Source organism: Acinonyx jubatus, chromosome X (assembly GCF_027475565.1).
Source record: "Acinonyx jubatus isolate Ajub_Pintada_27869175 chromosome X, VMU_Ajub_asm_v1.0, whole genome shotgun sequence".
NCBI classification, from domain to species: Eukaryota; Metazoa; Chordata; class Mammalia; order Carnivora; family Felidae; genus Acinonyx; species Acinonyx jubatus.
The window spans coordinates 107722180-107734188 of record NC_069389.1 but is presented as its reverse complement, the minus strand read 5'-3'; the positions used below and the strand labels follow the sequence as shown (position 1 = coordinate 107734188).

The 12009-nt window shown below is 46.5% G+C and overlaps 1 long non-coding RNA gene across 1 annotated transcript; it reads left to right on the top strand.

Moving 5' to 3' along the window:
* The first annotated feature begins 4745 nt into the window (after positions 1-4745).
* Positions 4746-11418, top strand: LOC128311517 (uncharacterized). Its single transcript, XR_008289966.1, has 3 exons — positions 4746-5011; positions 5528-5624; positions 10813-11418. It is a non-coding gene; the product is annotated as an uncharacterized LOC128311517 (long non-coding RNA).
* The last annotated feature ends 591 nt before the right edge of the window (positions 11419-12009 follow it).

The window sequence follows — 12009 nt, the reverse complement described above, 5'->3', positions numbered from 1 at the left end:
GGGATTAAAGCTTATTTGTTATAATCCTTAACACCACCAAACCTCCGCTTTAATAATACAAGTTTATTGTCTCTAGTGGTTCACTGGGCATGTGTGGAGGGGCCGTGTTCTAAGGCTTAGGGGTAGGCCAGTCCCCCTGTTAGAGTCCCTGTTCCTTCGACTAAAGTCAGGGCTGAGCTGGATGATTCTGGGGCCTCCTCTGGCTTTGAAAGTTCTGATCTGTCCTTGTTAAAGTTACATGTCTCAAATCTAAAAGTGCTTTGCACCTAATCCGCTTGTTTAGCAATTTGGGGGAAAGTGGTACTTGAAATCATTAGTTGTGGGCAAAATTAGTAATATATTCAGATACCATGCATAGCTTACTCATTTCTAAAGAATTGCAGTAAGTTCAGTAAGTAAGTAATGCTACAAAGTATATTTTCTGTCTTTGCTTCAGAGGTTAGTTTAATATGTTACGGTTTTTCAAGGTCATCAGTGTGGACATTAATTTTCCCTAGACAGAAGACTTGATGTGGCATAGGTTTAATTAGCCCAAACATATGTTGACTTGGAAGTTGCTTCTTTGGCAATCCTCGCTTATTTTAGCTTTGAAACAAGGGACAAATAGGAAAATAGCTAATGCTAAAATTTTAGCTAAAGCGCAGGAAGAAGTGACTTGCTCAAGGTTTTGGTAAGAGAAGCTTGCAAGCACGGATCAGCGCCCAGGTTGGGATTGGGAGTGTGGCTGGATCAGGAAGTGCTTCCCAGGGGAGCAGGCCCGAGGGGAGCCAAGACAAGCAAGAAGGCCAAAGAAGGGTCTTTATTAGGAGGAGAGTTGTTTATGCAAAGAGCTAAGGAGGAGGTCAGATCAAGGCTCCTCCGGAGACCTGCACTTGGTCCAGAATGTCTGGTGTGTGTGAGGGGACAGGTAGATTAGGAGCAAATCACGGAGCCTTGTTCTGAATAGAAAGGGAAGTCACTTAAAAGTTCTAAGCAGAAAAGTGACATAAGCCAAATTTGCCCATTGAAGAAGATCAGTCTGACAGCAATGTCAGAGTCTGGCTTGGTGCGCACTGAGCCTGAAGCCAACTAGGAGGCTCTTTTACAGATGGGACCTGAAGATTCGAATCGGGACAGCAGTAGCAGGATAAGACAGAGAGGCAGCTTTCTCCTTCACAGATAGATTTATTACGATTCCAACCAATATCTCGGAGGGATAGTTTCCAAACTTCACAATGACTCTAAAGTTCATCTGTAAGAATAAATATGGAGGGATGGTCAAGAAAATAGGGTGGAAAAAAGGAATCCTGAAGTGGATGGAACTTGCATTAACAGATATGAAAACATAAAGCGACGTTTTAGAAGCGATGCCAGTATAGAAATAGATGCCTGTTGTTGAGGTTTCTATCCTGATCCACTGATCAAAGTACGTATAAGCATTTAGATGATCACTAAGGTATCATTTCAAATTGTGAAGGGGCACGAGAGACCTTTCCCGGGGTTATGGAAATATTCTCTACCTGCACAGAGGTTTGGTTTCCACGGGGTGTATGATTTGTCAAAACTCACCAAAGGGTACACCTAAGAGTCACGCATTTCACTATATGTTCGTTTTACCTAAAAACCAAATTAAACATTGAATTTACCTAAAAACCAAACTAAATACTGAATTTAATAGCTAATAGTTAACGATAAGCATGTGAAAGCATGTAGGGATGAATGCTTATTTTGAAACTTGCTTTGAAGTGCATACAAAATTAAGATGGGCTGATTGATGGATAGATGTAGGCTTAAGTCACTAGAGCAAGCTGTTAACAGTAGTAGAACCTAGGTGATCGGGAACAGGTCTTTTAGTTTTTATGTTTGGGAATTTTTATAATGAAATGAGAAAAGTATAGTTGGCAGAAGGAAGAATCCAGATCATTGTAATCACGACTAGTATTTACTGAGTGCTCACTCTGTGCCAGGCACTGTGCTGGTGCTTCGTGTACAGTGTATCTTTTAATGCACACAGTAACCTATGAGGTGAGACAATTCTATCATCTCTATCGTACAGGTGAAGAAAGTGAGGCCCATAAAGGTGAAGTGACCTGCCCAAAGTGACACAGTCCACAAGAAGCTAGTGTCCAGGCTGTACATGGAATCAGATAGAAAAGTGGGATAATCTTGCTAGTAGTTGATCTAAATTAGACTGTAGTAGCACCTGGAGTAACCTAACCCCCAGGCCCACACACTTTATGCCTCCTCCTTGCAGTCCTTCTGGGATGGCTCCCAAACTTCTGGCAAGCCCAACTGAGATACAGAGGTGGTCGGTAGAGGCTTGTGGGAAGTGATGTGGTACGGTGGAGGTGACGGAGAGAGATGATGAGTTTGCTGTTGTAGATGCGGATTTAAGATGTCTTTGAGACATCCTGGGAGAGATGGGGACATAGATCTGACTCTGGGTGGCTGTTGAAGCATTGGCAGTGAGAAGACCACAGAGTGCCCCGGGACAGAACCTCGTTTCAAGAGCAGATGAATAAAGGGTATTCAGCCAAGCTGAGGGTAGAAGAGAGCCCGAGAAACTGGTGTCATTGAGCTCAACGTTTGTCGAGTGTCCCAGTTTCCTGTCAGTTTCACTTCACGAGTATCTGCTGTTGTGTTGGTAGATGCCTGGCCATTTCTATACCCAAGCACCTTTATACAGCCTATCTTTTGTAGGAAAATATGAGAAAATCTCCTTGTGAGTTTTAGTCACCATATCTAAGGGTGAATACTTTTTTTGTTGTTAAAGATTTTATTTTTAGGTAATCTCTACATCCCACCTGGGGCTTGAACTTAAAACCCTGAGATCAAGAATTGCATGTTGTACCAACCGAGTCAGCCAGGCGCCCCCGCTAATGGTGAATATTTTTAACAAGACAAAGGAAATGAAGTTCACTTTGGGAACCATAAAATTGTTTCTGTTCATGGTGAAGTGGGGGCTCTTCTGTATTACTCCCGGAATTCCTCCTGTTCTCCAAGATTTTTCCAGCCTTAGATTACTTTGACTACGTGCCAGAGCACTTCTAATGTTTTAGGAGCACCAAGTTGCCAAACTGCATCTGTTTTATAGTGACTCCTGTTCTTTTGTTGCCTTGAGTGATTTATGTAGAATTGTGCTTAAAGGGACAATCTTGTTTAAACAGCGTACTGTATATGTTGGAGGTCTGGGATGGTTTCTCGACTGACTTGTCAGAAGCAGTTACAATTACTGTCTATGATACTGGTTCTTAAAGGATATCAGATTTGATTTTAGTACAGTCATTCGACAAAGGCTTAAGCATCTCTAATTTGTTCAAATTGTTTTGGCCACCAAGCCAGAGATATTACTTGATGTATTTCTAGGAGCTGCTCAAAAGCATTGAGTGGGGGAAATGGGTGTTACAGCCATTGCTTCTAATTTATTTCAAGCATACCCCATGGTTTTCTGTGTTGAAAACTTTGAAAACAGCCATAGTTTAGGTTAATGCTGAAGTACGTTATTTTAATTTTGACAGAGTTCTTAAATTTTACGGTTAGGACTGACTGTACTGAATATAGTTGGAAATGAGTGTACCTGTTGGGAGGTAAAAACATATCTTCAGTAATTTTTTTAAAGGCAACTTCAGGGGTGCCTGGGTGGCTCAGTCAGTTGAGTGTCCGACTCTTGATTTTGGCTCAGGTCATGATCCCAGGGTCGTGGGATTGAGCTCTGCATCAGGCTCTGTGCTTAGCACAGAGATTCTCTTTCTCCCTCTGCCCCTCTCCCCTGCTCTAAAATTAAAAAAAATAAAGATAAAATTAAACACAAAAACTTCATAATGCCTCTAGTGTTTTAGGTGCTGATTTATGTTATAGCGTGGTTGATTCAGATAAAATTCAAGGTAAGAGATTTATGATCTTTAATATTAATAATTGGAAGCAGTATTTGAATAAATAGTGCTTCTTGAACATGAAAAATATCTTAAATCAGAAACGAGGAATATTGTTTTTGCTCCATCAAGTTGACCAACTCTCACTTCCTTTAAAAAAGGTTTGACTGGGGCGCCTGGGTGGCTCAGTCGGTTGAGCGTCCGACTTCGCTCAGGTCACGATCTCACGGTCTGTGAGTTCGAGCCCCGCATCAGGCTCTGTGCTGACGGCTCAGAGCCTGGAGCCTGCTTCAGATTCTGTGTCTCCCTCTCTCTCTGGCCCTCCCCCCGTTCATGCTCTGTCTCTCTCTGTCTCAAAAATAAATAAATGTTAAAAAAAAAATTAAAAAAAAAAAAGGTTTGACTGCCTTACTGGTGTGTGTGTGTGTATGTGTGTGTGTGTGTGTGTGTGTGTGTGTGTGTGTGTGTGTGTAGAACTGTGTTTTTAAAGTGTGGTCAGATGAGGTTCCACCAAGCAACCTTAGGGTTGGCCTCTCATATGATAATCTCTATCTTAGATCTTAGTACAGATACTTAAAGATAGTGAATGTCAACCACAATTCATCACGTTATTGTTGACAAAATCAGCATCGTTCTATCGATGTGTGTGTGTGTGTGTGTGTGTGTGTCTTGTGATGGGATGACCAGTTAGTAGGGGTTTTAGTTCTGCTGAATTGATTTTTTAATCATCACCCCAGGCCACCACTGGTTTAAGCAAGAAAAGAGTGGCAAAGGTGTACATAGCCTTGAATTCTGGTCTGAGCTTGCTAGCAGCTTTGCTATGTGACCTTGGGTGTGAAAATTAAACTGCCCTGGCCCCTTACTTGTAAGTGGGGCAAATCGTAGCACTCTTTCCTACTACAGGTTTGTTTCCCTGTTCCACCCTAAGGAGAAATTTAGGTGCCAGATCCCTGGGCAGTACAAAGATCCGGTGGTAGTTATTTCCCATAACTTACGGCTGAAGGTTAAATTGGGGATAGGGAAGTCTAGCTGGAGCCAATTTGGAGAATTAGAGGGCATTAATTTGCTGCTTTGACATCTGATTATCTCAGCCGAAGGCTTCTCCAGATTTCATGAGGAGGAGATCCGAAATTGAAGCCATCTTGGTTCAATCCCAAAGTGTAAGTAGGTATACTTTTTGCTGATTTGGGGGTGACTTCATTTGCCCACTAAATCCCTGGCTTCTTGAACTGATTAAGTAGCTAAATAACTGCCAAAGCAGATTGTGTGACCTTGAGTCATTTTCAGGAGAACACTGCTCGAGCCAGAAGGGGAAAGGAATGAACGTTTATAGAGTGCTTCCTATATGCTAGATGTTTCACGCATATCATCTGGTTGCATCATCACAAGAGTGCCGGCAGGCGGGGACTGTGCCCACCGAGGCTCAGAACAGTTGCCTATTGTAATTTTTAACACTTACTGCAACTTGGTCAAGGTCACAAATCTAGTCAAATAATAGATTGGCTTAATTGTTACTTCTTGAGAGAAACTTTATTTGATCACTCCGTGGAGAGTAGATCCCACCCCCCCCCCCCCACTCCCCGCATACCATTTCTCTCATAGTGTTTACTGGGACGCTTACTTCAATTGATAGTTATTTGTTTGTTTGCTTGTCTCTTGCTTGTTTTCCCAACTAGAATGTAGGCTTCATAGGACAGGGACTACCCCAGTATGAGCCTTGGTCGCCACTGTCTCCAGTACCCCACTCCGTGACTGGCACATCATGGACACTCCGTAAGTATTCGTTTGGTGAATAAGAGGATGCATGAATAAAAACGCTTGTCTGACATGCTTTTTTCTTTCCGTTATGGAACACTGACTTCCATGTTTATAGATGGAAAAGCTGAGACTCAGAGATGTTAAAGAACTTGCCCAGGAGGCCTGATACAGGTGAGACCCCAAAGGCCGGTCGTGGTCCAAAGTCCTGTGATGATGGCAACTCACACTGGTCTGCAGTTGCTTGTACTTGAGTTTGCTATAGAACCATCACACAAGCAGCACAAAGGAGCTGGGATCAAAGACATAAGTGAGGGAGTGGATGCAGTCCCCAGTGGCTAACTAGCTTCTTGCAGAAGTCTGGGGGTCAAGGCGGCCCTCCAGTGGTGACGAGCCTGCCTGGCGGGAAGAGCCCGGAGCAGGGCTTACAACCTTCTGTCGTATTCTGCTGGGAGTGGCCACCTCCTGCCTACAGCGGAGGACCGTGGGCCATTGGCTTAACCTCTCCGTGACTCAGTCTCCTTACCTATAGATTGAAAGTAAGAAGTGTTTTATGAAGATTAAATGAGTTAATATCCGTGACGTACTTAGAATAGTGTCTGACGCATAGTAAGTGATAATATTAGGGCTTGTTAAATAAGATAAGTACAAATGCGAATAAAATAAAGTACAAAGAAAGAGAGTTGCGGGTGGGGTGGCTTGACTCGTCTTTGTTTTCGAATTTTTACTTTTGAGGAATCTCTAGGCCCAGTGTGGGGCTCAAAGTCACAAGGCCGACATCGAGAGTAACGTGCTCTCCCGACCGAGCCGGCCAAGCACCCCTGGCTTGACCCATCTTTTAATGCCTTCATTTTGGGTCCCTAATTGCCAATTGGGATTTTCCCCTCAATGAGAATGTATCTCTGATTTTATCATTCTCCTCACGGGTTTTCCTTGTAAGGCCAAAATCAACTTTACAGAAACATACTTCGTAGTCAGCTTTATTAGAACAAAGAGGTTTCTTCGGCCTCTTACACCGGAAAGGTTCAAAGGGGCCCAGGGAGCCCAGGGGTTAAATTAGAACATCTTGAGAGAGAACAGAGGAAAGCTAGAATTATGTGCTTCAACAGGTGTTTTATGATGGAAACTCATTAAACGACAGGAACACGTGAAAATAATACCGTGCGCTTGTGTGATACTTTTCACTTTTGCCTTCAAAGTACTTTCATGTCTAGAATTTCAGTTGTGCTCAGAAGGTCTGCGTGTGGTAGGGAGAGCAGGTATTCTCATTAGACCTCAGAAGAAACTGAGCCCCGCCAGGTTAAATTTATCCCGCCAACATTTATGGAGATGGATACAACGTAGTACCTGCCTTACATTAAAGCAACTCTTGAAGTGAAGTATATGAAACAGTGTTGAGTGGCGTACAGGGGATGGGAGGGGCATAGCGATCGCGTGTGTGCCCACATGTGCGCGCGCGTGCGCGTGTGCACGCGCGTGCGTGTGTGGGGAAGGAAATCGGAGACGGCTGCACAGGGGTGCGCCTCGGCTTTGGTTGTAAACAGCCGTGGGCTGCTAAGTCCTGAACAATGGGCTCTCTAGGGAAAACGAAGCCCCGGCCGAAGGCGTTTGCGGAGTCGTGCCGTAAACACTCGCACCGCAGCCGGCTTCAGGCTGCCGGTGCGGTGTCGGTTGAGGGTGCGGTCCGGCAGAGAGGCGCACGGGTCCGTCCTCGCAGCGTGTTTCCGCCCCACAGGCACAATGGGCACGCACGGCCTCGGAAACACGGGTCATAGTAGAGTGCGCTAAAGTGACTAGGGAGTGATGCGCTTCGAGGACGTGTTATCTTCCCTTTTCACGTGGCTTGCCTAATCGGAAGTGAATCTAATTGTCGATCACGGCCGCGTTTAACAACCGGTTCACCACGTTTGCGGCTCCCGGTGGGCTCTTTCGAGCCTGCGGTCGGAGTCCGGCACTCCACCGGCAAAGAAGGAGTTGCCGGGTCAGCGATGGGGGAAGGACAATTTCGGCGGAGGCAGTCACGGGCGCATGCCACAGCCTGGTGCGTTCGTGAAACTGCGCGTGGTTTGCCGAGCGTTCTTGGAAACGGGTTTACCGTGGCGCTAAAATGAATTTTAAGCCTCGGGGCCCCTCGCTTGTGGGGCCTCTTCCCCCAGAGAGCCCCTTACCTAATTTTGTATTCCTTTTCTTAAAGAGGCCCCATCGAATGGTATGAGCCTCGGATGCCAAAGATCTTTAAATCGACCCCCGGGTGCCCGATTGAAGAAGGAACGGAGCCGGAGATCCGAGGTTATTGAGGATAATGGGGAATCTTTTATGTCACACAAGGAAGTGGACCCCATCGCATAGGCACAGAGGGAAGCGATCCAGGCCCGTCTCTGCTTTGCTGGCATCATCTCTGGCGCGTGTGGAGAACGGGCGGGGTTCCGGAGCAAGTATGTGCAGGTCAGTTCGAAGAAGGCTCTGGCAGCAGTCCAGGTAGAGTCATGGTGGTAGAGATGGAGAGAGGTGGATGGATTCAAAAGATATTTGTGAGGTGACGTCAGCAGGACTTGGCAACGGGTCATGTCGTATCACGTGGGGAGGGCCAGTGAGGAACAAGGCGTGAGAATAGCTGTCTGGGTTCTGGCGCAGGCACCGGGGGAGATGGTGCCACCAAGCAGGGCAGAGCCCCACAAGTAAGGTATATAAAACTAGGGCGCCTGGCTGGCTGAATCGGTAGAGCATGCAAATCTGGATCTCGGGCTCGTGAGTTCGAGCCTCACGCTGGGGGTAGAGTTTACTTAAAAAACACACACACAACAAAAACCACAAGTACAAAACCCATAGAAGGCTCTCATGAATGGATGATGGGCTTTTCAGTCAGTCAGACTTGCGTTCAACTCGCAGCCCTGACGCTTGTAGCAGAACGAGAAACGGGGTAAGTTGTTTAAACTGAGCTTCAGTTTCCTCGTCTCTGAAACCTGAGAGTTACTATGGAGAGTAACTTAGGTCTGGAAACTAGGGCTCACCCCATGGGAAGAAGACGAAGTACGGGGTGGGGAAGAAAACGAGTTCAGTTGTGTTGGATTTGAAATGCGTGGGGGACATCCAAGTGGAGATATGCGGTGTGGAGACGGAGCCCCGGAGATACTGACATTAAAAGGCAGTTGAAGAAAGAACGTCCAACGAAGGAGATTGTAAATGAGTGGCCGCAAAGATAGGAAGAGGACTAGGAGGTGGTGACGCCGGGGACATCACTGCGGACCGTCTTCGCACCACGGCCTCACAGCAAATTACTTCCAACCCTGTTCACTTTGACCCCACCCCTCAATTCCCACTGTCTTTTTTTCCAGATCCCTATCTTTACTGTTGAGCGTAGTGTCCGCGGTCCGTCCATTCAACATGTCATACCATACCCTTGCCTCCCTTGTCCTGTCCCGACGCCGCGCCTGTTGTGCAAAGTGCCAACTCTGGATCAATACACCAGCCCCCTTTCCTCTGCCTCGACACTTGAGTGGCCGGCCCCTGCCAGAGAACGTGACACGGCCGGGTGGACACTGGTGTCATCGTGATCTCACAAAAGTCCACAGCGCTGCATCCTGATTCTTCCAATTCGTTTTCCAGCACTGGCCTGAGAGAGCGGCTGGGTTTTCCTGTAACCTCCAGGAAGGGCGCTGAAGGTTGCCGAGAAGGGGAGGAAGCTGGCAGATGGGGCAAAGTGCGCGGGTAGGGCTTCCTTGCACTCGGGGCACGGCTGTAAGGCTGGAAGCAAGATAACGGGCTTTCCTCGGTGGAGCGCCGTGGAGGAGGGACGACGGCTAGGATCGAGTGAACGATACACTCACACCAGAGGCTGATGGGCCTCGAGGCTCGCGGAGCTGCAGCCTCGGGGCCCCTCGTCTGCACAAGTGAGTTTGAAGGCCCGCACTTCATTTTGTATTCACAACGGTGTGTGCTTTTTGCCCAGGAGGCTCTCCAGATTGTGTAAACCAGGCCTCATCAAACCTGGATCCACCTCCGATCGCTCACCGGCCCGAACAGCCGCTTTCCACTGCACCCCAGGAGGAAGGAAGATGGAAAACTCCCGCGTTGACAGTTTTCTTACTTACTGAAGTGACGTGTCCTTCAGTTTTTAATAGGCAAAATATGTGGATCATCTTCAGTTCAACAGACACCAAAGGGTACATAGCAAAAGACAAGTCTCGTTTCTTGTGTATTCTTTCAGAAGTATCATATGTATTCTTTGGTTTTGCTTTTCTTCTTTTTTTTTTGAGAGAGAGAGAGGTTGAGCGGGGGAGAGGAGCAGGGAGGGAGGGAGGGGGGAGAGAGGGGGAGGGAGAGAGAGAGAGAGAGAGAGGGAATGAATCTTAAGCAGGCTCCACGCTCCGCATGGGGCCAACACGGCCTGATCCCGCAACCCTGGGATTGTGATGTGAGCCGAACTCAAGAGTCAGACGCTCAACCGACTGAGCCGTTCAGGTGTGCCTGCTTTTCCTTTTTAAACACAAATTCATAACGTGCTGTACCCACCGTTAGTCACCTTGTTTTTGCATTTTACAGTGTGTTTGGGAATTAATTCCATTTCGATCCCAAAAGAGTTACCTCATTCTTTTTAACAGCTGAAGGCTGTTTCGTCATGAGGATGGACCATAATTTATTTAACCAATCCCCTATGACAGACATTTAGGTTGTTTGCAGTCTTTTTGCTATTGTTATCACAAACGCTATTGACTGAATTGAAAATTGATTATGGCTTGAGATAGAGGCTGAAGTCTCACTGAAATAAGAAGTCACGTGTTGCACATGACGGAACACAAATAGCTTACAAATTGTACTCTTTACAGTACTTAAAGTGTTACGAGGTTTAAGGTAGATCATATCTATAAAGGACTTAGTACATAGAATGTTCTTCACAAATGTTAGTTCCTATCCCTTTTCCTAGGGCTCACAGAATGAGATGTCTCTGTTCCTTTCCACTGCAAATCCCTCCATCTGTGTCCCATGTCCCCATCTCTCTTATACCCTCGTTAACCTTGATCTATCAACTGGGTCCTCTGTCTCCCTTCCTACTGACCCTTTTCTCTAGCTATAGACGTCATCTTGTCTCTCCCATCCTAAATAAAACCACCCTTTGTATTTCTTAGGATCTGGGTTCTGCTGTGAGTGACAGAGACCCAACCTAACGATAGCCTAAACGAACTCAACGTTTATGTCTCATGTGAAGGCCGTGAGGTGGGCAATCCAAGGTTGATGTGGCAGCTCTACGGTCATCAGGGATTCAGGCTCTGTCCGGCTTCTCTGCCATCCCCGGAATGTGACCCTCTTCCCCAGGTTCCAAGATGAAGCACAAGCCATTGTACCCACATTCCAAGCGACAAAATGGAGGAAGAGGTAAGAAGCGAAGGGCGTATATCAGCCATCTTTTAAGGAAATGTGCTCCGTGCTGTCACACGGCATTTCCGCACATGTCACATTTGGCCACACATAGCTGCAAGAGAGTGAGGACACGCAGACTTTATTCTTTTTTTTCTTTTTTTCTCTCTCTTTTAAAGTTTATGTATGTATCTTTGAGAGAGAGAAAGCGAGCACAAGCGGGAGAGAGACAGAGAGAGAGGGAGCAAGAATCCCAAGCGGGCTCTGCACTGTCAGCACAGATCTCGACACCGGGTTCAAACCCACAAACTGTGAGATCATGACCTGAACCGAAATCAAGAGTCGCACGCTCAACCGACTGAGCCACCGGGCACCTGGGGCAGACTTTATTCCGATCTAGATGATCATGTTCGCAGCTAAAAAACTGGCCTTCTTGGGGCGCCTGGGTGGCTCAGTTGGTTGAGCAACCTACTGCGGCTCAGGTCAGGATCTCACGGTCTGTGAGTTCGAGCCCCGCGTCGGGCTCCGTGCTGACAGCTCACAGCCTGGAGCCTGCTTCGGGTTCAGTGTCTCCCTCTCTCTGTTCCTCCCCTGCTCGTTCTCTGTCTCTCTCTGCCTCTCAAAAATAAACGTTAAAAAAATTAAAAAAAAAATAAAAATAAAATTTTCCAGTGAGCCTGGGTGGCCCAGTCGGTTGAGCTTCCGACTTTGGTTCAGCTCATGATCTCAGGTCTGTGAGTTCAAGCCCTGCATCTGGCTCTGTGCTCCAGCTTGGAGCCTGGAGCCTGCTTCAGATTCTGTGTCTCCCTCTCTCTCTGCCCCTCCCCCGCTCATGCTCTGTCTCTTAGTCAAAAATAAATAAACATTAAAAAACTTTTTAAAAACTGGCCTTCTAAAAGGAGGAGAATGAATATTGGATCAGGCAATTAGCAATCTCTGTGACACCTTCCCTCAGACTTTCTCCCTTCTCTTTTTTCTCCATGGCTACGCTTCTCAAAAGCATGGTCCACACTCATTGTTTTCCACTTCTCTTTCAGTTATTTTTTTT